Source organism: Phascolarctos cinereus, unplaced genomic scaffold (assembly GCF_003287225.1).
Source record: "Phascolarctos cinereus isolate Bilbo 61053 unplaced genomic scaffold, phaCin_HiC Scaffold_9;HRSCAF=440, whole genome shotgun sequence".
In the NCBI taxonomy this organism is placed as follows: domain Eukaryota; kingdom Metazoa; phylum Chordata; class Mammalia; order Diprotodontia; family Phascolarctidae; genus Phascolarctos; species Phascolarctos cinereus.
In genome coordinates this window covers 202,850,059-202,873,493 of record NW_027556402.1, presented here as the reverse complement: position 1 = coordinate 202,873,493, position 23,435 = coordinate 202,850,059, and the positions used below count along the sequence as shown (strand labels likewise).

The window sequence follows — 23,435 nt, the reverse complement described above, 5'->3', positions numbered from 1 at the left end:
TCACAGGTGGCTTAGCCTTTTCTTTCCTTAAGAAAACTGAACTAAAAAAGAAAGGGAACTCCTTCAACTCTCCTCTGCTCTTCAAAAATTCATTCCCCATTTTTTCTGCTTTCATTCCTGTCTGATTAATTCAAATCACCAGTTCCCAATGAACTACATCCCAAGACACTGAAAGAAATGTGGATAGGATTGCTGAGTCATTGTTTGCTTTGCTCTTTGAAAGATTATGGAGGAAAAGAGGTGTTGCAGACCTAGAGAAGGACAAAGGTTGTCTTGATTAAAAAAAAAAAAGGAAACCAGTAATGAAGAATGGAGATTACAACCTATAAGCATATGAGTTTCACTTGTATTTATGGCAAAATTCCAGAACACTTTTTTCAAAAACTAAGTTTACTTGAGTTTCTAGTTAACCAGTACTTATATTCTCTCCCTCCCACTCACCCCCAGTCAGAAAAAGGAAAGAAAACCCTTGTAACAATATGCATCATCAAGCAAAACAAGTTCCTGCATTATCCATGTCCAGAAATATACACCAGCAGCTCTGGTGAACGCTATAGATAGTTTGGCTAGATTTTAGCAAAGTGCACAGGTAGCAAATGGCAAAAGATTTCAAACTCAATCCTCTAACTTTCCACTACATGTTTGACCAAAGTTCCTTATATTATTCTTATGGATACGATAGAGATAAGGAAGGACTAGACATAGTTAAGAGGATTCAGAACTGGCTGAATGGCTGAACTCAAGAGTGGTCAATGATGATCAGTGTCACCTTGGAAGGAGGTCTCTAGTTGAATGCCTTAGTGATCTGTACTTGTCTTGTGCTATTTATACTTCCTTTTATCAATGACTTACATAAAGGCTTGGGTAGTATACTTACTAGATTTGCAAACAACTGGGTTGATCAGGGGTGTTCTTCAATCAGCCTGATGAGTTTATAGGGAGGTAAGTCTTTGGAACTTTTGATTTCATTTCCTTACACAGGGTGGACATGTCTACTGGTACCTCATTTAGAGATATCTGCTTGGGTTTCAGTGAATGGGGCTACCCCAAGATGAACTGGTTGGTTTGGAACCATCCTTGGAGCCTTCTGGAAGCTGATTTTCACTGATTAGAGCTGTCACCAAGATAAATTAGTTGGGTCTCATTTTTATTTGATGAATTATTTTGGGAGGAGCCAAGTCCTTTACTCCGGACTATTAGAGAGATGAAAGACCACGTTAGACTGCTTTTTGCCTTTTTCCCTTCTGCTGTCCTTGGAGAGATAGCCTAATAGTTCAGCTCCCAAGGGGTTGTTAATGGCAGCTTTGTGCCATGGCAGAAGGAAGCATGTGCTTTTGCATGGGGTAGGAGAACTTTTTCAATAATGTTAATTTTGGAGATGATTTACAAGAAATCCTTTTAAGTTAGACAGTACTTGCATCTGGCCTTTTAGCCAAAGTAGGCAGAATCTAGGCACTCACAGATTTGGCCAGAGGTGGGAGATTTCTTGGGCAAATATAGATTTAGGGTTGCCTTACAAGAGAACCCAAATTTGGGGAAACCAGGAATCTAGCCTCCCAGGATACCCCTCAGAGAGATTTCCTATGCAGCTTGCTACTGGAATCTAGTTTTTAAGGGAGAGAGAATAGATATTTCTCAGGCATCATTAACCTTGGAGGTTAATGGCTTCTGAATAGCTTCTGAAGACCAAAAATTTAGGTCCTGGCCTTCAAGGAAGGGCAATTTCCTAAGCACTGTACTACTTTGAAAAAAGATTGTCCATTTGGCCCAAGTGTGGCAGAGGGTTAAAAGGATGACATGGGGAAACATGGATTTTACTCTCTCTTAGTGTGAGTTACTGGGGTTTCTGTTCCTGAGGAGGACAAGCCCTCAAGACGAGTCTATGAAATACAACAGAGACTTATTGTAGTAGTGGGGTATTGCCTACTTAGCTTCCCCTAAAGTGTATTTCTTTTCTGGGAAGAGTCCAAACTACACAGTGGTAGTAGGAGCCTGAGGAGAACTGTGTGGAAAGGTGGGACACACCAGGGGTCGAATTTGAACTCAGATCCTCCTGATTCCAGGGCCCATGCTCCATCCACTGCGCCACCTAGCTGTCCCCTACTGCAAATCCTTTGTGTGTTTTCTACATTTATTTATGGGCTTCTGTGAGTCCTTTGCATTTTGTACATTTTATTTAAGGCTGTCCCGAATCTGATAATGCATTTAATATCTTGAAAGCTTGTAGCAGTACTGAGGACCCTATCACTTACATCAGTGGAAATCTAGGCATGAACTGTCTATGCAGATTTCTGAGAATAAACTCTGGGCAGGGATGATATGAGTCAAAGAGAAAGGGATCTTTTAGGGTGACGCCTAAGATTAGATCACATCCATGAGAGCTCAGAGCTCTGGGCCCTGGCTACATGTAGATGATGCAGAGTTGGGAAGAATAGCTAACATACTGAATGACAGAATCAGGATCCAAAAAAAAAGTATCAACAGGCTAGAATGATGGGGCTGAGTCTAGTAAGTTGAAATTTAATAGGAATAAATGTAAAGTCTTAAACTTGGGTTCTAAAAATCAACATCATAAGCATGCACACTGGCTCCCTCCTGCCCTTTACCTCTTTGCATTCTCTAAATGCCTTGAGGTTCAAAGTGACTTTTTGTATAACACTAATTATGTAAATAGGGCAGCTAAGTGATGTAGTACATAGAGTGCTGGGCTTGGAGTTAGGAAGACCTGAGTTCAAATCTGGCCTCAGACATATATTAGCTGTGTGACCCTGGGCAAGTCACTTAATCCCGTTTGCCTCAGTTTCCTCATCTGTAAAATGAACAGGAGAAGGAAATGGCAAACCCCTTCAGGATCCATGCCAAGGAAACCTCAAATGGGGTCATGAAGAGTTGGATACAACTAAAATGCCTAAACAACAAATTATGTAAACATGGCTCAAGGTTCATTCATCTGTAATCCACTCATGACTCCTAAACTAGCTCTTCAACACCTGAGTTGATATGGTGGCTGTTCAGTCTACCAATGTTATTTCATTACATATCTAGGCAATACTTTTCAAGGCAGCTGTACTTCATTGAAGTCACTTCAATAAAGTATACAATGATTATTCAACAAAAGATACATTGTCATTTAATACATAATGATATAATATTAACTTGAATCAACTCTTGCACTGGCGAGCTGCCGACAAGTTGTCCCAAAAGCCTAGCCTCCTCAATGTGCCTAGTAGAAACACTTAAACAATGTAATCTACTATTACTTGTGTAAAATATCAATATAGCCATGATTATTATGCAAGACTACAAGTGGAAGCATTGTAATCACTGTATATTACTAGGGCAATAAATTGACAGCTCAGGACTTTGTCCATTCAAGCTGAGCTCTGCCCATAGTTCTATCTTTGGGCCCCCTAGACACTTTCAGGCTCAGTTTGGAGGATTTGGGGCAAACCTCCAATTGAGTGCCAAGATCAGAGTTGACAGTGTCTACTGGATTGGAGATTCAAGCTAACGAGAAGGGAAAGTCAGGGTGAGGAGTCCAAGGAGCCCAGCATACGACTTCATGTAGGTCCCATGAAGGAGAACAGTGGGTGAAAGGAGTCCTAGGAGCTCTGAGCTTCCCCTTTTCCATATCATATGTTCTAAGCTGAAGCTGACTAACCCTCGGACTCTGCAAGGACTTGTAGGAAAGAGCATCTCCGACTCTTGGTGAAGGGTGAGGGGGGATATTTTGTGCCAACTATTTTTATTATACTACCTTGGTAAATATCCATTTTTAAAAATCTTAGTTTAGCTAGCTAATTAATACCAGTTGATAATCAATGAGAGAATCACACCCATGGAAGTCTATGAGCTGTAATACCAGCAAAACATCCCCAGCTCCTCAGGGTTTCCTAGAATTCGGAGGGAAACTGCATGTAGTGGACTTCTGGGCACCCAGCCTATCAGTACAAGGACAATGAACCTGTCTTGAGCCCATGCTATACAAAGAACAGAAAACAGGCATGCACATAACATTTCAGATCTTCACTAAAAAGTATGTAATAAATTCAATGTGTAAGTTTCAAAACTGAACTGCTCATCTGTGTTGCCCTTTAAGGCTCCTTCTGTTTCCTTCAGTGTATTTTTTCAAATGTTTCATTGACCAGAACCTTCACCTTCACCTTCATCTTCACCTTCACAGCTAGGTGGCGCCATAGTGCACAGAGCACTGGGCCTGGAGTCAGGAAGACTCATCTTCCTGAGTTCAGATCTGGTCTCAGACACTTACTAGCTGTGTGACCCAGGACAAGTCACTTAACCCTGTTTTCCTCATCTGTAAAATGAACTGGAGGAGGAAATGGCAAACCTCTCCAGTATCTTTGCTAAGAAAACCCCAAATGGGGTCATGAAGAGGACATGAACAACAATAACAACATATCTATAGCTCTATCCTCCCTACCCCTACCCCAGGAAATCAAACCAAAAACATCCTTTGTAACAAATAAACGTACTCAAGCAAAACCAATTCACGTATTTGTCATGTCCAAAAATTTATGTCTCATTCAGCATTACTAGCTCATCACTTCTTTGTTTGGAGGTGGGAAGCATGCTTCATCATCAAGTCTTTCAAGATAGCTTTTTTCTTAATTTTTCCCCAGTTACAGATAGAGACAATTTTTAACATTCATTTAAAATTTTTTTGAGTTCCAAATTTTCTCTCTCCCTCTTTTGCCTCACCTTCCCCTGAGACAAAAGCATTTGATACAGGTAATATACATGCAATCATGTAAAACACATTACCATATTAATCATTTTGTGAAAGAATAAACAGACTAAAAGAAAAAAACACAAAAATACAAAAAGTGAAAAATAGTATTCTTCAATTTGCATTCAGACTCCATTAGTTTTTTTTCTCTGGAGGTGGATAGCATTTTTCTTCATGAGTCTTTTGGAATTTTCTTAGATCACTATCCTGGTTTTGCTCACTTCACTCTGTATCAATTCATATAAGTCTCATACACCATAGCTTGTTCAGCCATTCCCCAACTGATGGTCATCCCTTAAACTTCTAATTCTTTGCCACCACAAAAAAAGCTGCCATCAATATTTTTGTACAAATAGGTCCTCCCCCTCCTCCTTTTTTTTTCTCTTTTCGGGATACAGACCTAGCAGTGCTATAGCTGGATCAAAGAGTATGCACAGTTTTATAACCTTTTGGGCACAGTTCCAAATTGTTCTCCAGGATGGTTGGATCAGTTTCCAACTCCACTAACAATGCCTTAGTGTTCCAATTTTCCCACATCCTCTCCAACATTTGTTATTTTCCTTTTCTATCACATTAGCCAATCTGAGAGATATGAGGGGGTACCTCAGAGCTGTTTTAATCAATGTAGCTTTTTTAAAAAAAAGTTGTAATCATTGTAGAAATTGTTCTCCTAGTTCTCATTTTACATCACATTTTACTCCACATCAGTTCATAGCTCTACCAATAGTGTGTTAGTGTGCCTGTCTCCTATATCCCTTCTAGTAGCTGTAATTTTCCTTTTGTGATATCTTTGCCAATCTGACAGATGTGAGGTGAAAACTCATAGTTGCTTTAATGTACGTTTATCTTATTATCAGTGATAGGAAGCATTTTTTTCATATGGTTGGTAACTTTTCATATGTTAGTAACAATGTTCCCTTGGGAACTGCCTGCTTATATCTTTTGACCATTTATGTACTGAGGAATGGCTCTTGTTCGTATGTATTTGAATCAGTCCCCTCTATATCTTGGATATGAGACCTTCATTAGAGAAATTTGCTGCTGAGATATTTTCCTAATTAACACCTTCTCTCCTGATTGCAATTATCAGTCAGTCAACAAGCATTTATTAAGCACTCTACCATGTGCCAGGCACTGGGTAAAGTGCAGGGGATTCAAAGAAAGGCAAAAGACAGTCCCTGTTCTCAAGATGGGACCCTGGAAAGGTTTCTCACAGAAGGTGGCACTTTAGCTGAGACTTGAAGGAAGCCAGGGAAGTCAGGAGGTTGGGTTGGAGAGGGAGAGAATTCCAGGCTGGGGGGACAGCCAGAGAAAATGCTGAAGTCTGGAGGTGCTGTGTTTTGTTCAAGGAACAGCTGGAAGGTCAGTATCATTGGATTATTGCGTGTGTGTGTGTGTGTGTGTGTGTGTGTGTGTGTGTGTGTAAGGTCTAAGAAGACTAGAAATGCAGGTAAGAATCAGGCTATTAAGGGTTTTAAAAGCCAAGCAGAGGATTTTATATTTGATTGTGGAGGTAATAGGAAGCCACTGGGATTTACTGAATGGGGGAGTGATATTTTCCAGACCTGCATTTTAGGAAGATCAGTTTGACAGTTGAATGAAGGATAGAAAAACTTAAGGCAAGCCAACCCACCAGCCACCATTGCAAGAGTCTAGACACAAGGTGATAAGGGTCTGCACCAGAGGGGGGCAGTGTCAGAGCACATATAGGAGATGTTATGAAAGTAGAAATGATTGGACTTGATCACTGACTGGATATGGGGGAGGGGAAGAGTAAGGAGTTGAGGAAAATACCTAGGTTGTGAGTATGAGTGACTGAGAGGATAGTGGGTCCCTTAGCAGTAAAAAGAGAATTGAGGAAGAAGGGAGGGTTTCAGTGGAAAGACAAAGAGTTTCATTTCAGACATATTAAGATATTGGCAGGAAATCACTTTCAGATATCTAACAGGCAGTTGGAGATACAAGACTGGAGGTCATTTGAGAGGTTATGGCTGGGCAAACAGATCTGAGAGTCATCTGCATAGAAATGATAATTGAAACCATGGGAACTAATGAGAGAAAATAAAGAGAAATAGAGAGGCAAAAGGAGGGCCCAGGACAAGCCTTGGAGAATGCCCACTGTTATGTGAGTGTGACATAGGTAAAGATGCAGCAAATGGGAGAAGGACCTTTCAGACTGGTAGGAGGAGAGACAGGAGAAGGCCGTGTCATGAAAACCTAGAGAGAAGAGAGTTTCAAGGAGAAGAGGGTGATCAACAGTGTCCAAAGCTGCAGAGATATCATGAAGGATGGGGACTGGGAAAAGGCCATTCGATTTGGAAAATAAGAGATCATTAGTACCTTGGAGAGAGCAGTTTTGGTTGATGAGGCTAGAAGACAGAATGTTGAAAGTTAAGAAGAGAGTGAGTGGAAGGTAGGTAGAATCATCTACTGTAGATGGCTTTCTCCAGAAATTTGTCCAGAAAAGGGAAGAGATATAAAGGATGATAGCTAGCGAGGATGGACAGATCAATTGTGTTTTGTTTTGCTTTTTTGAAGATGAGGGACACATGGGCATGTTTGTAGGCAGTCGTGAGATGGCAGGTAGACTGAAACTGAAAGTAGAAAGGAATTGATAGAATATTAGTAAGAGAGTAGAAATGATAGGAGGAGCAACCTGCTGGAGAAGACAGGATGGTATGGGACCACCAGTGCAGGTAAAGGAAAAGGACAAGGAAAAGGGCCACTTCCTCATGTGAAACAGGGATTAAAGAGGAGAGATAGTGGCAGAAGGCATCTGGATGATTTGAGATGTGGAGGAAAAGGAACTCTTGGTGAAGACCTCGATTTTTTCAGTCAAATATGATACAAGGTTCTCAGCTGAGAGGACAGGGGGAGGGGAAGCTGTGGGAGGTTTGAGGAAGGATTTTAAAAAAGGTTTAGAAAAGTCACTGTAGTGAGTAAGACGGTGATTCAATCAGGGAGATGTAAAAGGCTCGCCTTTGTCAAAGTGAGGGCCCAGCTGAGATGATGTAATATAAACTTGTAGTGGACCCAGTCAACACGATTTTTGTAATTTTCCTCCAACTTCATTCAGCAGCATGAGAGTGGGAGTGAAGGAAGCCAATGCTGGGAATAACCCAAGGCTGTGGTTTGGAAGGTCAAGATCTTCAATAGGATAAAGGGGCAAGGGACTGGAGAGAAGAGGGCACTGTGGAGTCGAACTCTTTCACCAAAGTGTTAAAGTGGGGAAGGGAAGAGAGTGCTTCCAGTGCAGCGCTGATGGCCTGAGAAAGAACAGAGGAGTAGAGGGATTGGAGGGCTTGGTGAGAACAAGGAACGAGATCTGGAGTTGTAAGGCAGAGGGAGAGGTGGAATGACACCAGAACTGATGGATAAGAGAACAAGAAGTAGGGCTGCAGACAAGAGGAGGTATTATTAAATCAGGATCAGGGTTGCAGACAGGACAGGGGATTAGTGCCTAAGGAATAGGATTGAGGTAAATTAGAATGTCAGTGCACTAGAAGTAGAGTTGAGGGGGCGGCTAGGTGGTGCAGTGAATAGAGCTCTGGCCTTGGAGTCGGGAGGACCTGAGTTCAAATCCAGCCTCAGACACTGAACATCTACTAGCTGTGTGACCCTGGGCAAGTCACTTAACCCCAACTGCCTCACTGAAAAGCAAAAAAAAAAAAGTAGTAGAGCTGAGGATGAAAAGGTTATCGGTGAATAAGCAACGTGATGAAGAGAAGCTGAGAGACTGGATGGGATATCAGTCCTTAAGGACTGAGGACTGACTAGGATAAAGGCACAATGTAGTAGTTGAAGCAGAAGAGGAGGAAAGCTTTCTCTTTTTCACCCATGCCCACTGGCATTTGAGAGAATCTGGCCTGTCCAATGATTAATGCAGTAATGACTCATAGACCCAGAGGGAAAGACTAGTTAAAGCTTTGATGGTTTATTTTTGGAGAGACATTCCTGAGGAAAAGCCTGCAGGGGCATCGTGGACTAAGGAGAGCAAATTCCCAATATGGAACAATGGAGCTTCAGTTTGAGGGGCTGGTGCTCAGCACAGGGGAGGGGTGGGAGGGTGATGATGGTAGGGAGTGGAGAGAGGGGCAACTTTATGTGGCATGACTTACAGGAGGCTTACTTATTCCATGCTTGAGGAAGTTTCTTGAAACACATTCATATTTCATTGGGTTGGATTAGAGTGCCCTCCCCCATCTTCCTATGAACACCGATGGAAGAGAGGTTTCATTCACTCACTAACTGTGGACTGAGAACAGCTACTCTGTGCAGAGCACCATGCTAGGTGCCACAGAGCTGATAAGTACATTTTCTTTTTTTTTCCTTCTCTTAGTAGTATTTTATTTTTTTTCCAATTACACATAAAGATAGTTTTCAACATTCATTTTTGTAAGATTTTGAGTTCCAAATTTTTCTCCCTCCTTTTCTTCCCTTCCCCCACCTAAGACAGCAAGAAATCTGATGCAGGTTATAGATGTGCAATCACGTTAAACATACTTCCACATTAGTCATGTTGTGAAAGAAGCATCAGAACCAAAGGGAAAACCATGAGAAAGAGAAAAAAAAGAGCAAATAGTATGCTTCGATCTGCATTCAGACTCCATAGTTCTTTCTCTGGATGTGGTTAGCAACCAGAGAACCCTGGAATTGTCTTAAATCATTGCATTGCGGAGAAGAGCTAAGTCTTTCCAAGCTGATACTTGAACAATGTTGCTGTTACTGTGTACAATGTTCTCTTGGTTCTTTTTACCTCACTCAGCATGAGTTCATGTAAATTTTTCCAGGTTTTTCTGAAATCTGCCTGCTCATCATTTCTTATAGAGCAATAGTATTTTATTACATTCATATACCACAACTTGTTCCGCCATTTCCCAATTGATGGGGAATGTCCTCAATGCCCAATTCTTTGCCACCACAAAAAAGGTACATGGCATTATCCTAATTCTCCCCTTCTAAAGCTCATGTTAGGGCAGTAAGATGAGAATTAAGGAATCATTTCCAAAGGAAGATTTTTGGAATCACAAAATGTCAGAGCTGGAAGGAGCCTGGGAGATTATCTAATAATACAAGTCCCTCATTTTAGGAATCTAAGGTTCAGAAAGGAAATAAGCCTAAAATCGCAAGTCAAGTGGGATTTGAACCCAGATTTTCTGACCTACGACCATGTACACTGTACCATGTTACTTCTCTAAAGTGACGGGAAGTGTAAGTATCAAGTTGTTTCTTCCCAGCACTGTGAAGAGCAACAATTCACATTTACAGAACGTCCTCCCGCTCTATTTGGCAATTCAAGCCCATTACAATTTCATTTCAGCCTTCCTTTCTAGGTTCACTGACCAGAACACGCCTTTTACATTCCCCAAACCGTTCTCACTGCCCTCAGGATATGATGCTCTATCTCCTGCCTCTACGCCTTTGTAGAAGCTGTTCCCTTTGCCTGGAATGCCTCCTCTGCTCATTTCTGCCTGGCAAAATCTCTAACTTCCTTCAAAGCACAGCTCAAGAGCTGTTTCCTAGCCCCCCCCCCCAAATTGCTACCATGATATAGTGCCTACTATATGCTAAGCACTTTACAATCATCATCTCATTGGATCCTCACAATAACCCTGGGAGGTAGGCGCTGTTAATACCCCCATTTTACAGATGAGGAAACTGAAGCAAACAGAAGTCAAGTGACTGGTCTAGGGTCACAAAGCTAGGAAACGACTGAATCCAAATTAGAACTGAGGTCTTCCTGACTTCTCAAGCCCAGTGCTCTATTCGCTGATTCCTGAAGTGTGTGTGTGTACATGTGATTTCCCCTCCAATCAAGGGAGGGGGCACTTGAGTGCAGGGACCATCCTGTTTATCTTTGTATCCCTAGCACCTAGCATGGTTGCTGGAATATCAGATATGCTTATTCAAGTGAGTGTATATGCAAAGCACATGTTCACAATTGGGGAAGAAATAAAGTTTGGATACTAGAATTTCTGCCTTTGTGAAGTTCACGATTAGTAAGGATATAAGATATATCCTTATACATGTAAATGCAACACATTTTAAGTCAATCAAAAAGGTGCAAAGTGCTTCTGAAATTCAAGGTGAAAAGTGTCTGCAAGGGGTGGGGAGCAGAGAGATTGGGGAAACTTCCCAAAGGTGGCTCCTCCATGGCCCTGGACCTGGCTCCTCACCACTCACTGTCCCTTGGTGTCTCTGCAATTCTGCCAAGCCAGGTTTCCCTCATCTGTTAAAATTTGGCTAAAAAGTCACCTCTTTCAGGAAGCTATCCTTGCTTAACACCCACTCCCACCTCCATCCCCTTACTGGTTCGGTTTGTATTACATTGTATTTGACTTGTTACTCTGAAAAAGTGTTCTCCCCTTGTTTTATGAGTATACTTTGTCTTCTCAATTAGTTGGTTGGTTTTACCTCCTCCTTACCCCCACCTCCATGTTTGGTAGGACAGTTTATTGCCCTTCAAAAATGTGCTAGACTGAATCAGTAGAAAACCATTGCCATTGTGGAAATAACCCTGCTGCAGGCCAGAGGGGTGGTGCTGCGGAGCTTGCCAGCTCAGCTGTGCTGAGCTCCCCTTGGGTCAAACCGTACAAAGGCGCCACTGATGGGCCGCGGCAGCTGAGGCTGGAGATGTGGCAGAGCTGAGGTGATGCTCAGGAATGCTGTGCCCCTGGGCTGCCACCTAGAAAGCCAGGAGAGACTGAGAGGCTGGTAGCAGCCTAGGCTCCTGGCCTCAGCCCGCCCTCCAGTGGTTACAGGGAGCTCTGCCTCCAGCACTGATACTGAAGCCCAACTCCTGTGCTCTGTGCACAAGGAAACTCTGGGGGGGAAATCTTTCATTTATTATCCAAAAATGGCAAAGAGCATGGTGCAAGAAGTAGGAACTCCTTCTGGTGGAGAATGTTGAAAACCCTTTTACATTTCCATTTGAATAGTTTGTATTGAAATCTGACTCGCAAGTTGTATACTTTTTAGTGTGTACAAGAGAAAACTGATGGGTTTTTTTTACTTTTGAAATTTACAAGACAAAGGGCATTTTGTTAGTTTGCTGTAAGATTATATTTTGTATATGTGTTTTTATTTAAATAATTGAAAATCTATATTCAGAGTTACATTTTAATTTTATTCTAAATGAAAAATTCCCCTTATTAGAAAAACTGCAAGCCATATCATTGATAAAGCAACAATGAATTCCAAAAACCAAAGTGCCCAGTGTTCACTAGTCACAAGTGACCCTATTTGATCAAATGAGCACTGGGCACTTTGGTTTTGTTGAGATGGTTAACAGCTACAAACTGAATCCATACTGGTTCAATTCAATTGGATTTGATTCTAGTGAATTCTATTAAGAATTTCATTTCCAGAAAACTGAGGAGCTCTGAGCCTTTTGGGCTGAGTCAGATGGTCAAACTTCAAGTAGGGATCAGAGCATCTGGGCTTGAGAATCAAAGTTTTGTCTTTGCATCTGTCAGGGTGAGGATTCAGGGAAGAACCACAATATTCCTGAGTGGGCAAAGGAACAGTATCCATTTCACAGAAACATGACTTTGTATGACTAATAAGAAAATGCTTCTCTGCATTACATAGTTGTAAACAGCAAATGCACCAATGCCCATTACCCTCTTTCTAGGGTAGGACTGACTCTAATAGGGTCTTGCTATTACAGGGAAATGCCTCTAATGTAGTCACTGAAGAGGAACCAAATGTAGAATAGCACTTTCTGGTTTTGGTGCCACAATGCTACGAGGAGGTGGGGCAATCAATACATGGGCTGGGAGTGATACACTGACACTCAGCTGGTTTCCCAGAATTCAAGTATATAACACAGCTTCATCTCCGGAAACTGGGATGCTATATTTGCTGTTTCCAGCAAACATCCATGGATACAACAACTTTCTAAAAGAAAAGACTTACTCTACATGTCATTCAGGCAAATGAGATAAATGAGAAGGAGCGATGCTGCAGCAGTTCTGGATGTGGTCTTCTTTCAAGGTCATAAGTTGATTAGGACGGTGCTGAGTAGCGACTGCTGCTGAGTTTCAGGAATATTAGTGAAGCCCCAAGATCTGGGCATTCTGTTTCTATGTGGCAAACCACTGAAGGACAACTGTAAAGAAGAGTTTGGAGCATCACACTTTATACTGGCTCAGGCTGTATAAAGAAGACAGCTGGAGAAAACTTACTGCAGATCCAAGTATTTAGGGGCAGCTAGGAGGTGCAGTGGATAGAGTACCAGCCCTGGATTCAGGAGGACCTGAGTTCAAATCCGACCTCAGATGCATAATACCTACTAGCTGTGTGACTCTGGGCAAGTCACTTAACCCCATCGCCTAGCCCCCAAAAATACATAAATAAAAGAAAGATTCAAGTATTTAGAAATAGCACAGACAAGGTTTCCTGATGAGCATATTAGTTCCTAACTTCTCCCCTCCACTTCCCCCTCTTCCAAATTGGTTTCCATTGAGAGTGCCACCATCCTACCAGTCACCCAGGCTTGCAAAATTGGAGTCATTTTTAGATTCTTTCTTCTCCCTCATCCTCCATGTCCAGTCATTTGTCTTCTTGTTGATTCTCCTTCCACAACACGTGTCATATCCATCTCCTTTTCCCTGCTCACCCACACCACCCTAGTTGAGGCCTTTATCATGTCTTACCTGAGCTATTTCAACAGTCTCCTAATCAGCCTCCTTGCTGCCAGTCTCTTCTCACTACAATTCATTTTCATACAGCTGGCAAAATAAGTCTCACATCACTCCCCTGATCAATAATATTCATGGATTCCCTACTGCCTCTGGAACAAAACACAGACTTAGTCTGACATTTGAAGCCCTTCACAATTTAAGTCTGGCTAACTTTCTAGATTTAATTCACATGACAACTCCTTACACATGGATGTAGTTGCTGATCTGCAATCTTGTAATGTCCTCTTCTCTCCCTGTGCCTTTGCCCAGGCTGGCACCTATGGCTATAATTTATTACCTCAGCATCTCAGGCTCTTAGGATCCTCAGGTTCTGCTCCAGTTTGAATATCTGAGAGCACCTGTGATACTTTCCAGAAGAATTTAAGCTCCTTGAAGGCAGGCACTGTTGTTCCTTCAGTGCTTGCCTGCCACACAATAGTTACTTAATAACCATTTGCAGAACTGAATCAGTACAATCATCATCTCTGGACGTTGATTTCCAGCCAGTTCCTCTTAGACATTCCTGACCTCTGTGAGCCACCCTCTCTCATGGATATTTTCCTCTCTCTAGATTTTGAGTTACACACACACACTCTCTCTCTGTTCTTCTGTCTATCTGACCACTTCTCAGTCTTTGCTGTGCCATCATCCATGTTATAACTACTAACCATCGATGTGCCCCAGAGCTCTGACCTGAAATGTTTTTTCTCTTTGTAGTCTCACTTGATGACGTCATTAGCTTCCTGAGTTTAGATATCATCTCCTGGCTCTCTCCTGTCCTGCATCACCAAGTGTCCACTAGACATTTAGGACACTGGGCATTCAAAGGTACCTCAAATTCAACACGACCAAAACAAAACTCATTATCTTTCCTTCAAAATCCACTCCCTTCCATGGAGCTTCCCTACTACTGTTGAGGTTACTATGATTCTTCTAGTGACTCACATTCTCTCACATCTCTCACAGGTTAGGTTCTCTGATTCAAGGTACCCTGTGGGGTCACACTCCCAAAATACAGCTTATGAACCCCCACTGGAGCAGTTATTTGTAATAGTCGCAGGACACAATTCACTCAAGTTGAAGGCATTCTTTCATAACACCACCCTCTCAGCTACTCCTTCAACTCATATTAGAACTCCTAGGTTGGATTCTCAGAGAGCAGTTGGTTCTCTGGGGTATAGGTATACCTCTGTGGGTTGGCATTTTTAATTTCGTAGCTCATCATTTTGCCAATGTGCTTACCATTTGCAATAAGCCAGCAGACACAATTAGCTCTTAGCAAAGACATTTACTAAGTAAGATAGCATAGTGAGAATAGTAGCTACAAAATATTTTTTCCCCAAAACTTTTCCTCACATACACATAGCATCAATCAATCAAGTATTTATTAAGGACCTACTATGTGCTGAGAACTGTACTAGGTGCTGGGGATACAAAGAATGAAAAAATCTCTACTCACAAGAAGCTTACATTCTAATGCAGGAGACAACAAGCACATATAAAATATGTATGGCATAAATACAAAATTAATAAATACAAACATAATCAGTTCACTATAAAACACTTTAGAGGGAAGACACTAGCAGTTGGGAGGAACAGGAAAGGCCTCATGCCTCAGTTATATCTTACAGGAAGAAAGGGCTCTATAAAGTTGATATGAGGAGGGAGAAAACCCCAGGCTTTGGGGACAGCCAGTTCAAAGGCATGGAATGAGAGATGGAATGTCCTGAGTGAAAAAGTGAAGGCCACTTTATATAGAACTAAGAATGTGGGAGGGGAAATAATGTCCAGTGAGTCTGGAAAGACAGCTTGGGGTCAAGGGCTTTAAAAGCTAAGCAGAATAGGTTATCTTAGATGCAATGGGAGGCCACTGGAGTGGGTTGCGCAGTGGAGTCACATGATCAGAGCTATGCTTAAAGAAAGTTACTTTGGTAGCAAAGCGTAGGATAGACTGGAGTGTAAAGACATTTGAGGCAGGAATATCAATTAGGAGGCTGTAGAAATAATCTAAGTAAAGCATTCATGGGAAGAGAGGTCCATACTCGTAGGATACACATATGGCCTGGAAGCCTTTTCTCCCTGTAGTGTCCGCCTGCACCTCCCTTTGGGGAGATGGGCTGCGAACATGGACAGCAAGTGCTCTTCTTTGCTGCTTCGGTTCCCATGCCTTGAAGGTGATTCCTCCCTTGAATGACTTTTGTTGCTGCTTACTTGTGGGAGTACACTCTTTGTGGCCCCTTTTGCGGTTTTCTTGGCAAAGATCCTGGAGTAGTTTGCCATTCCTTCTCCAGCTCATTTTATAGATGAGGAAACTGAGGCTAACAAGGTTATGTTGACTAGCCCAGGGTCACACAGCTAGAAAGTATCTGAGGCCAGTTTGATCTCAGGAAGATGAGGCTTCCTGATTCCAGGCCTGGTGCTCTATGCATGGCACCATCTATCCGTGACTGCTTTTTCTCAGTTGTATCTTAAACTCTCCTGAACTGATAATACCTTCAGTTTCTAGATGGGGTGTCTCTCATCCTGTTGCTAGAAGTCATGGCAATTGGAAGAGGAGGAGAGAGAAATCTTCCTTTTCTCCCCCTGAAAGAATCTCTTAAACAAAATACTTTTGAGCCTGTACTATTCTGAGCCCCATTGAGGAAACTGAGGTAGAGAAAGGTTGAGGGACCTGCTCAGGGTCACACAGCTAGTATCTGAGCCTGGATTTGAACTCAGGTTTTCCTGACTCTGGGCCTAGCACTCTATTCATTTTTCCATCTAGATGCCCAACAACAGATGTTCACACATCATAAAGAAATTAGGGGATAGATGCATCTTTACAGTTAGTCTCTTAACACCTTGTTAATACCCTGTGATGGGGTGGGGCTAGTAAAAAATTAACTTTCCTGTAGATGAAAATGACCATGCTGCCTCCACTTGGTCATCCTTCTTAGCATCCTCCCACCAGAACCACCTGGAATTTCTCCCTCAGTTCTTGAGCCCTGACAGGTGAGAATTAATATGTTGCCAGGAACCAGGCCTCCACATCAGTCACTTCCAGGCTATGCTGCTATGCATGCTGTCCTCATTAGTCTATCCCTACCTTCTTCCACCAAATAATTTTCTCTTTTCTGCTTTAAGAGCTTACAGTACTTAGAGGTATTTCTTGCTTTAACTCTTTTTTTTTGAGGCAATTGGAATTAAGTGACTTGCCCAGGGTCACACAGCTAGTAAGTGTAGTAAGTGTCAAGTGTCTGGTCTGAGACCAGATTTGAACTCAGGTCCTCCTGACTCCAAGGCTGGTGCCCTATCCACTGAGCCACCTAGCTGCCCCCCTTGGTTCAACTCTCTCTCTCTCTCTTTTTTTTTTTTTTGGTTAAGCAATGGGTTTAAGTGACTTGCCCAGGGTCACACAGTTACTAAGTGTTATGTGTCTGAAGCTGAATTTGAACTCAGCTCCTCCTGAATCCAAGGCCGGTGCTCTATCCACTGTGCCACCTAGCTGCCCCTTGCCTCAACTCTTCACTGGCTGCTGAGAGGACTTTAAAAGCCAAATATGGGCCTTTACCTTTTATCCTAAATGCAAAAGGAAGCCACTGTTCTAGGGAGTGATGTGATCAAACCTGTGTTGCATATAGGCTGCTCTGTGGTGTGACACTGTGTGAGGTTACTGCAAATATTGAGTTTGGAATGAACCAAGGATGATGAGGGAGGCTAAAAACAACCCACATGGTGAGAGTTCTTAGGTTAACTGAGGGAAAAGGGGGATAACAGAGAGGTTCAGACTTTCTTTTGCTTGGGATGGATCGGATGACAATTGACCTAGATGGACTGTATCCCTGTGTTCTGAAAGAACTGGCAAATGTGACTACTGAGCTTCTATCACTGATATCTGAAATATCATGGCAAATGAGAGAGAGAACACAAACTTAGAGAATGGCAAATGTCCTAATTTTCAAAAAAGGAAAGAGAAGAGTCTAGAAACTATAGGACAAGGAGCTTGACTTTAATTCCTGAGAAAATTCTAGAAGAGACCATAAAAGAAAGGAAGCAACAATTCTAGAATGCTTCATCAAAGCAGGTCATGCCAGATTAACCTCATTTCCTTTTTGACTGAATTACTAAACTAGTAGTAGATGAGAGGGATGCTGCGGATACAGCTTTTCTAGATTTTAGCTGAGCTTTTGGGAAAGAATTTCTTAATCTTGTGGAGAAGAAGGAGAGATAGGGATTAGACAATATATAATCAGATGGATTCAGAATTGGTTGGACGGCCAGATTCACTGAGTGGTTGTTAATGGTTCAATGTGAATGTGTTAGCAGGTCTCCAGTGGAATGCCCCAGGAATCTTCGTGGCACTTTGTTACTTAACATTTTTATCAAACACTTAGATAAAGGCACAGATGGTGTGCTTTTCAAATATACATAGGACACAAAGCTGGTAGGGACAGGTTACACAGTACAGTCCAGTTAGGACCCAAAAGGATCTTGACAGGGGAGAACCCTGAATTAAGATGATGCTTAATAGGGATAAATGTAAAGTCTAGCTCTTGCATACAAAATCACTTCATGAGCACAGGATGGGAGAGGCCTGGCTAGACAGCAGTTGTTCTGGAAAACATCTGGGATTTTAGTGGACTGCAAATTCAATGTGAGTCAGCTTTAAGACATGGTAGCCAAAAAAGCTAGTGCAAGCTTGGATTATATTAAGAATGTCACAGCTTCCAGGCATAGGGAGGTGGTCATTTCACTGTACTCTGCCTTTATCAGATTTCATCTGGAGAGCTATGTTCTGCTTTGGATGCCATGATGTAAGAGGGCATTGATAAGCTGGAGAATGTCCAGAGATGGGCAGCCAGGACAGTGAAGGGCCTCATGTCCATGCCATGAGGATGAACGAAGGAACAAGACACGTTTAGACTGGAGAAGGGACGACTCAGAGGACACGACAGCTCCAAACATTTAAAGAGCTGGCATGTGGAAGAGGGATTATGAATTGTTCCATTCAGAGCCAGGGGCAGAACTGAGCACAGTGAGCAGAAGCTGCAAAGAAGCCACTTTAGGCTAGACGTGTGGAACAACTTCCTAACAACAAGGGCAGCACACAAGTGGAACGGACTGCCTCCAGAGGGAGCTTCCCTGAAGGTTTTAGGCAGAGGCTGGACAGCCACGTGTCAGCTATGGAACAGTAAAGATTCCCTTCTGTGTGGGCTGGGTTAGATGCACCGAGGGCCCTTCACAAATTCTGCTATTTGGGGCACTGGTCTAGATAAGAGGTTGTAAGAGCCTGAGTTGGGGTGGGGGCTGTGCAGCTGGAGAGAAGCCACAGATAGGAGAGATGCTGTAGAAGTAATAAGACTTGCCATTTGAGTGGAAAATAGCCCAGTACCCTTGGGCTTAGTTTCACCCAGCTCAGCATGACCACTGCACTTTGCCAAAGGTGGAGATGGATGACTGTATGTGATGGGGGACTGGCCTTAACATAATGGCCTTCCAGTTCTGGAGGAAGAGCAAGAGATGTCACAGACTGAGTTTCGGCCATGTGTCAGCCAACAAGGGTCAGAGGAACCTGTTATTTAGAGCCAGAAAGGAACTTAGAGATCAGCTAGTCCAGATAAAACCAAAACTCTCTCCAACCCTTGTTGAAAATCATGGCTCATACATACTTGGGTTATGTGTGACCCTTACTGCGGGATGTCAAAGAAGGTAGGAGAGAGCTTGAGAAGGCCCAGAGAAGTGTACCTAGAATGACCAACAGAACAGTGATGGAGGGTGTGTGTGTGTGTGTGTGTGTGTGTGTGTGTGTGCGTGTGTGGTAGTGGCATATTCGAGTACATGGTGGTATGGAATGTGTATGGGGCAGTGAAAAGTCTGGGCAAACTGAAAAGATTATGTAAGACTGAGAAGGGATATGATGTAAGACTATAAAATCATGGTCCTCCATGGTGAGAGGAGGGAATTCCCCTGAAAAATGAAGTCAGCTTTTAGGACTAATAAAAGGAAGTGTTACTTTGCACAGCAGGTAGGAAGTAGTTTTTGTGGGAAAAGAGCTGAGGTTTTGTAGAGGCCTGAAAGGCTGACATGAGTCAACAGTGTGAAATAACAGCTGAAAAAGCTAGTGGGGGCTCAGGGCTCCTCTGAGAGGCACAGAATGCAGAGAGAGAGAGAGGATCATAGAGGATCTCAGAGGCCTTCTACTCCAAATCCCTCATTTTAGTTTCAGAAAGGTTAAGGGACTTGTCCAAAGTCACATTGGTAGTAAGGTCAGAGGCAGAATTTGAACCCAGGTCCCCTGACCTCAGAGCCAGGGCTCTTTCCATAGTCTCACTGCCCTCTGCCCTGGTCAAACCAGATCTAAATGACTACCTTTAATCTTCAGAGACACACTTGAGGAAGCACAGTGACAAGCTGAATTGTGTCCAGAGGAGGGAAACGAGGGTGGTGAGAGGAACAGAGATCATGTCATATGAAGATGGGAAACTTGGGATACTTAGCTTGGAGAAGGGAAGACCTGGGGGCTTAGGAGAGCTGCCTTAAAGTATCTGGAAGGCTATTCTGTGGAAGAGATTTTAGACTAGTGCTGTTGTTCAAAGATGGTAGAACTAAAGACAACTGGATCCGGATGTGTGTGTGTGTGTGTGTCGGGGCGGGGGGGATGCAGAGGCAGGCTTCACCTTTCCTGAGAGCTGTCCAAGAATGGAATGGCCTGCTTTGGGATACTGGGGTCTTCCTTCCCTGGAGGCCTTTAAGGAGCAGCTGCATGCCTACTTTTGAATGAATGTCGGTTCAAGGAACATTGAGGTGAGAGGGACCCTGGAGAACATATACTCCAGCTCCCCCATTTTTACAGATGAGGAAGCTGAAGCCGACAGAGAGGTGCACCCAAGCTCACACAGGCACCAAGCAGCTGAGCTGGTGCTGTCGAAGGGTTCCTGTCTAAGTATCACTTGGATGACATGATGTTGAAGGTGCTTTCCAGTTCTGAGCTTCTGTGATTTTGCCTTTCTAGGGTAAACACTGAGAATTCGTTATCTTCACAGAATATGTGCAGGCTGAAAATAAAGCCTGGGCTCACCCTAATCCTCAGGGCTTCAGTTACATTGATTTTCTGGTCCAAGTAGCAACCCAGAGGTTCCTTTTTGCCTCAGTCTCGTGACTAAAATTTTCTAACACATTTGGGTCAATTTCCCCAACTTACAAGTCCAGCCAATTGAACATAATTGAATCTTTTAAGACCCTTAGGATCTTGAAGGGTCTTAGATCACGGAATCAGGAGTAGAGAGAGGTAAGAAGCTGTGTCCTGCAACCAGGACATACCCTGGAGTGGGGGTTCTTAACCCTTTTTGTGCCACGTCCTGGAAAAACCTCAGGACCCTTCTAAGAATTTTTGTTGTTGTTGTTGAGGCAATTGGGGTTAAATGACTTGCCCAGAGTCACACAGCTATTGAGTGTAATGTGTCTGAGGCCACATTTGAACTCAGGTCCTCCTGACTCCAGGGCCAGTGCTCTATCCATTGTGCCACCTAGCTGCCCCATAAGAATGTTTTTAAATGAATAAAATAACACATAGGATTACTAAGGAAACAAATCAGATTGAAATACAGTTATCAAAATATTACACAAGTTCAAACCTTAATTTAGGAACTCCTGCCTCAAGGCTCTTTTTAGAATAGATCTCTGATATCAGCTTTTTTCCTCCATTATTTGTTTCGTTTTTTTTCTCCTAAAAGTAGAGTTTAAAAGAAGTCTAGGTAATTGAGGGCTTTGGTTATTTGAAGCTAATATAAATACACTTCAGAAGGATTAGTATAAATTCTCAGATGATGGCTGCGTGAGAAATTAAGAAGAGTTGGGGACCTGTCCTGACATCCCTAAATCCAAGAACTAGCATCACTCAGACTTAAAATGGACTTCAGAGGACAAGCACTAAATTCTGCACCTTAACAGGAACGTCAGCTGTGTCATCTTTGACAAGCAGGCCTGAAGACCCATCTCTGGGCTGTGCTGTGTGTTACAGGCACACCTTAACGTCTCCCCAAAAAAGCTGCTTTGAGGTTTAACTTAATCACATGGCACACTTAGCTTGACAGTATAGATTATTGCATTATGCAGCAAGTGCTCTATTGTGTAATAGAGAATATATGTATGGGCTTGAAGCCTATGTTTGCTCACTGCATGCATCTAAATAGCTAGTGGGTGCAATGGATAGCACCCTGGGCCTAGGTAGGGAAGACCTGAGTTTGAATGCGGCCTCAGACACTTAGCTGTGCGATCCTGAGCAAGCCGCTTAAACTGTCTGCCTCAGTAAACTGGCACCTACATCTCAGGGTTGTCAGGAGAACAAATGAGTTAATATTTATAAGGCACTTAACACAGTGCCTGGGACATAGCAGGCACTTAATAAACACGTCGTCCCTTCCGTCCCCTCATTTCCACTACTGTGGCATTGCAGCACAATGGCTCTCTGCTTCCTCTCTGATTACTCCTCTAGATAATTCTCTGACCTAGTTAAGTGGCCAGTCGTCAGGCACGTCCAGGACGGTGTAGCATTATGGTGTCAAACCCAAATAGAAATGGGGACACTAAACTGTACATAAGGATCTCTGCTGTCAGCATTGTGACTTAGAAAACCATATAGTAACACCATCTATGTTTTATTGTATTTTTATTTATTTTGTTAACTATTTCACAAATGACATTTCAGTCTGGTTTAGGCCACACGTGAGAGTGTTGTGGGCCCATGTTTGACATCTCTGTGGAGGGGAATTTTAGGACTCTTTATCTCAGGCTGGCCACTGAATTAGTATAACAAATCCCTGACTTCATATTTCTATTCAAATTGTAGAGCCCCCTTTTAATTTGAATATTCTTATCAGTTAAGAAAAGTAGTAAACAAACTGAATTATGATGAATGTGCTTATAGTTGTTCAAACTGTCTCTGGCTACTGGGTTAAGAACTTTATGAAGAGAGTTTCAGTTTCTACAATAAAATGACCAACAGAAACCGACCTTGGTTGAGGTCAATGTAGTTCCTATTCAAAGATATCAAACATCAAACAAAATCTGACGGCCCATCTGTGACAGGCCCAAATAGATTAGAATGGCAAAAGCTTCAGGTCATTTATCAAGGGCGCCCTCCTCTCCCCTCCTCATCTCACATCCTTCGGATATTGTTCTCAACTATGTCTTTCATGCCAGCCTCTGGGGACGAAGCGGCCCATCTACTCACCAAAGCATGCTCTTCTACATGTATTATCCTTGATCCCATCCCCTCCTATTTTTTCCCAGCAGATTGTTTCCATTATTGTCCCCACTCTTTCTTTAATTTCCAATCTCTATCCAACTGGTTCTTTTTCTGCTACCTACAAAGACATTCAAGTCTCCCTTATCCTTAAAAAAATCCTCACTGGATACTATGATGCCCTCCAGGTACTGCCCTATATCTCGCCTCCTCTTCTAAGCTAAACTTCTCAAAAAAAGCCACTCAGAACTTCTTTTCTCTCCATTCACACAGCTACCACACAAACCTGGCTGCTGATTGCCTCTCACCTGGACTACTACAACAGCTTTCAGATTTGACTCCCTGCCCTGAGTCTCTTCCCATGCCAATCCATTCTTCACATTGCCACCAAAGTGATTCTCCTAAAGCACAGGTCTGAAATGTCACTCTCCTACTGATCAACTTTAATGGCTCTTTTTTTACTTTTAGGATCAAATATAAAATCCTAAGTCTGGCATTTAAAGCTCTTTATAACATGGCCCATTCTTGTCCTAGCACTTGACTCCCCTCCATGCTCTCTACAATCCTGACAGAGCGGCTTACTTATCTACAGCTCCTCAAACATGACAGTCCATTTCTCATCATTTTCTCAGCCTTTGTACTGGCTGTCTCCCATGCCTGCAATGCCTCCCCTCTTAACCACTGACTCTTGGCTTCCTTGGCTCCTTTTGAGACTTAGCTCAAGAAGAATGCCATCTACCTCCAGATGGAGACCTGATGGACTTGGAGTGTCCCTGAAGCA

The 23,435-nt window shown here is 42.8% G+C and overlaps 1 protein-coding gene across 4 annotated transcripts in view; it reads right to left on the bottom strand.

The window, feature by feature from the left end:
* Window positions 1-23,435, bottom strand: part of M1AP (meiosis 1 associated protein) — a 139,947-nt gene that overhangs the window by 29,169 nt on the left and 87,343 nt on the right. The window lies entirely within an intron of this gene.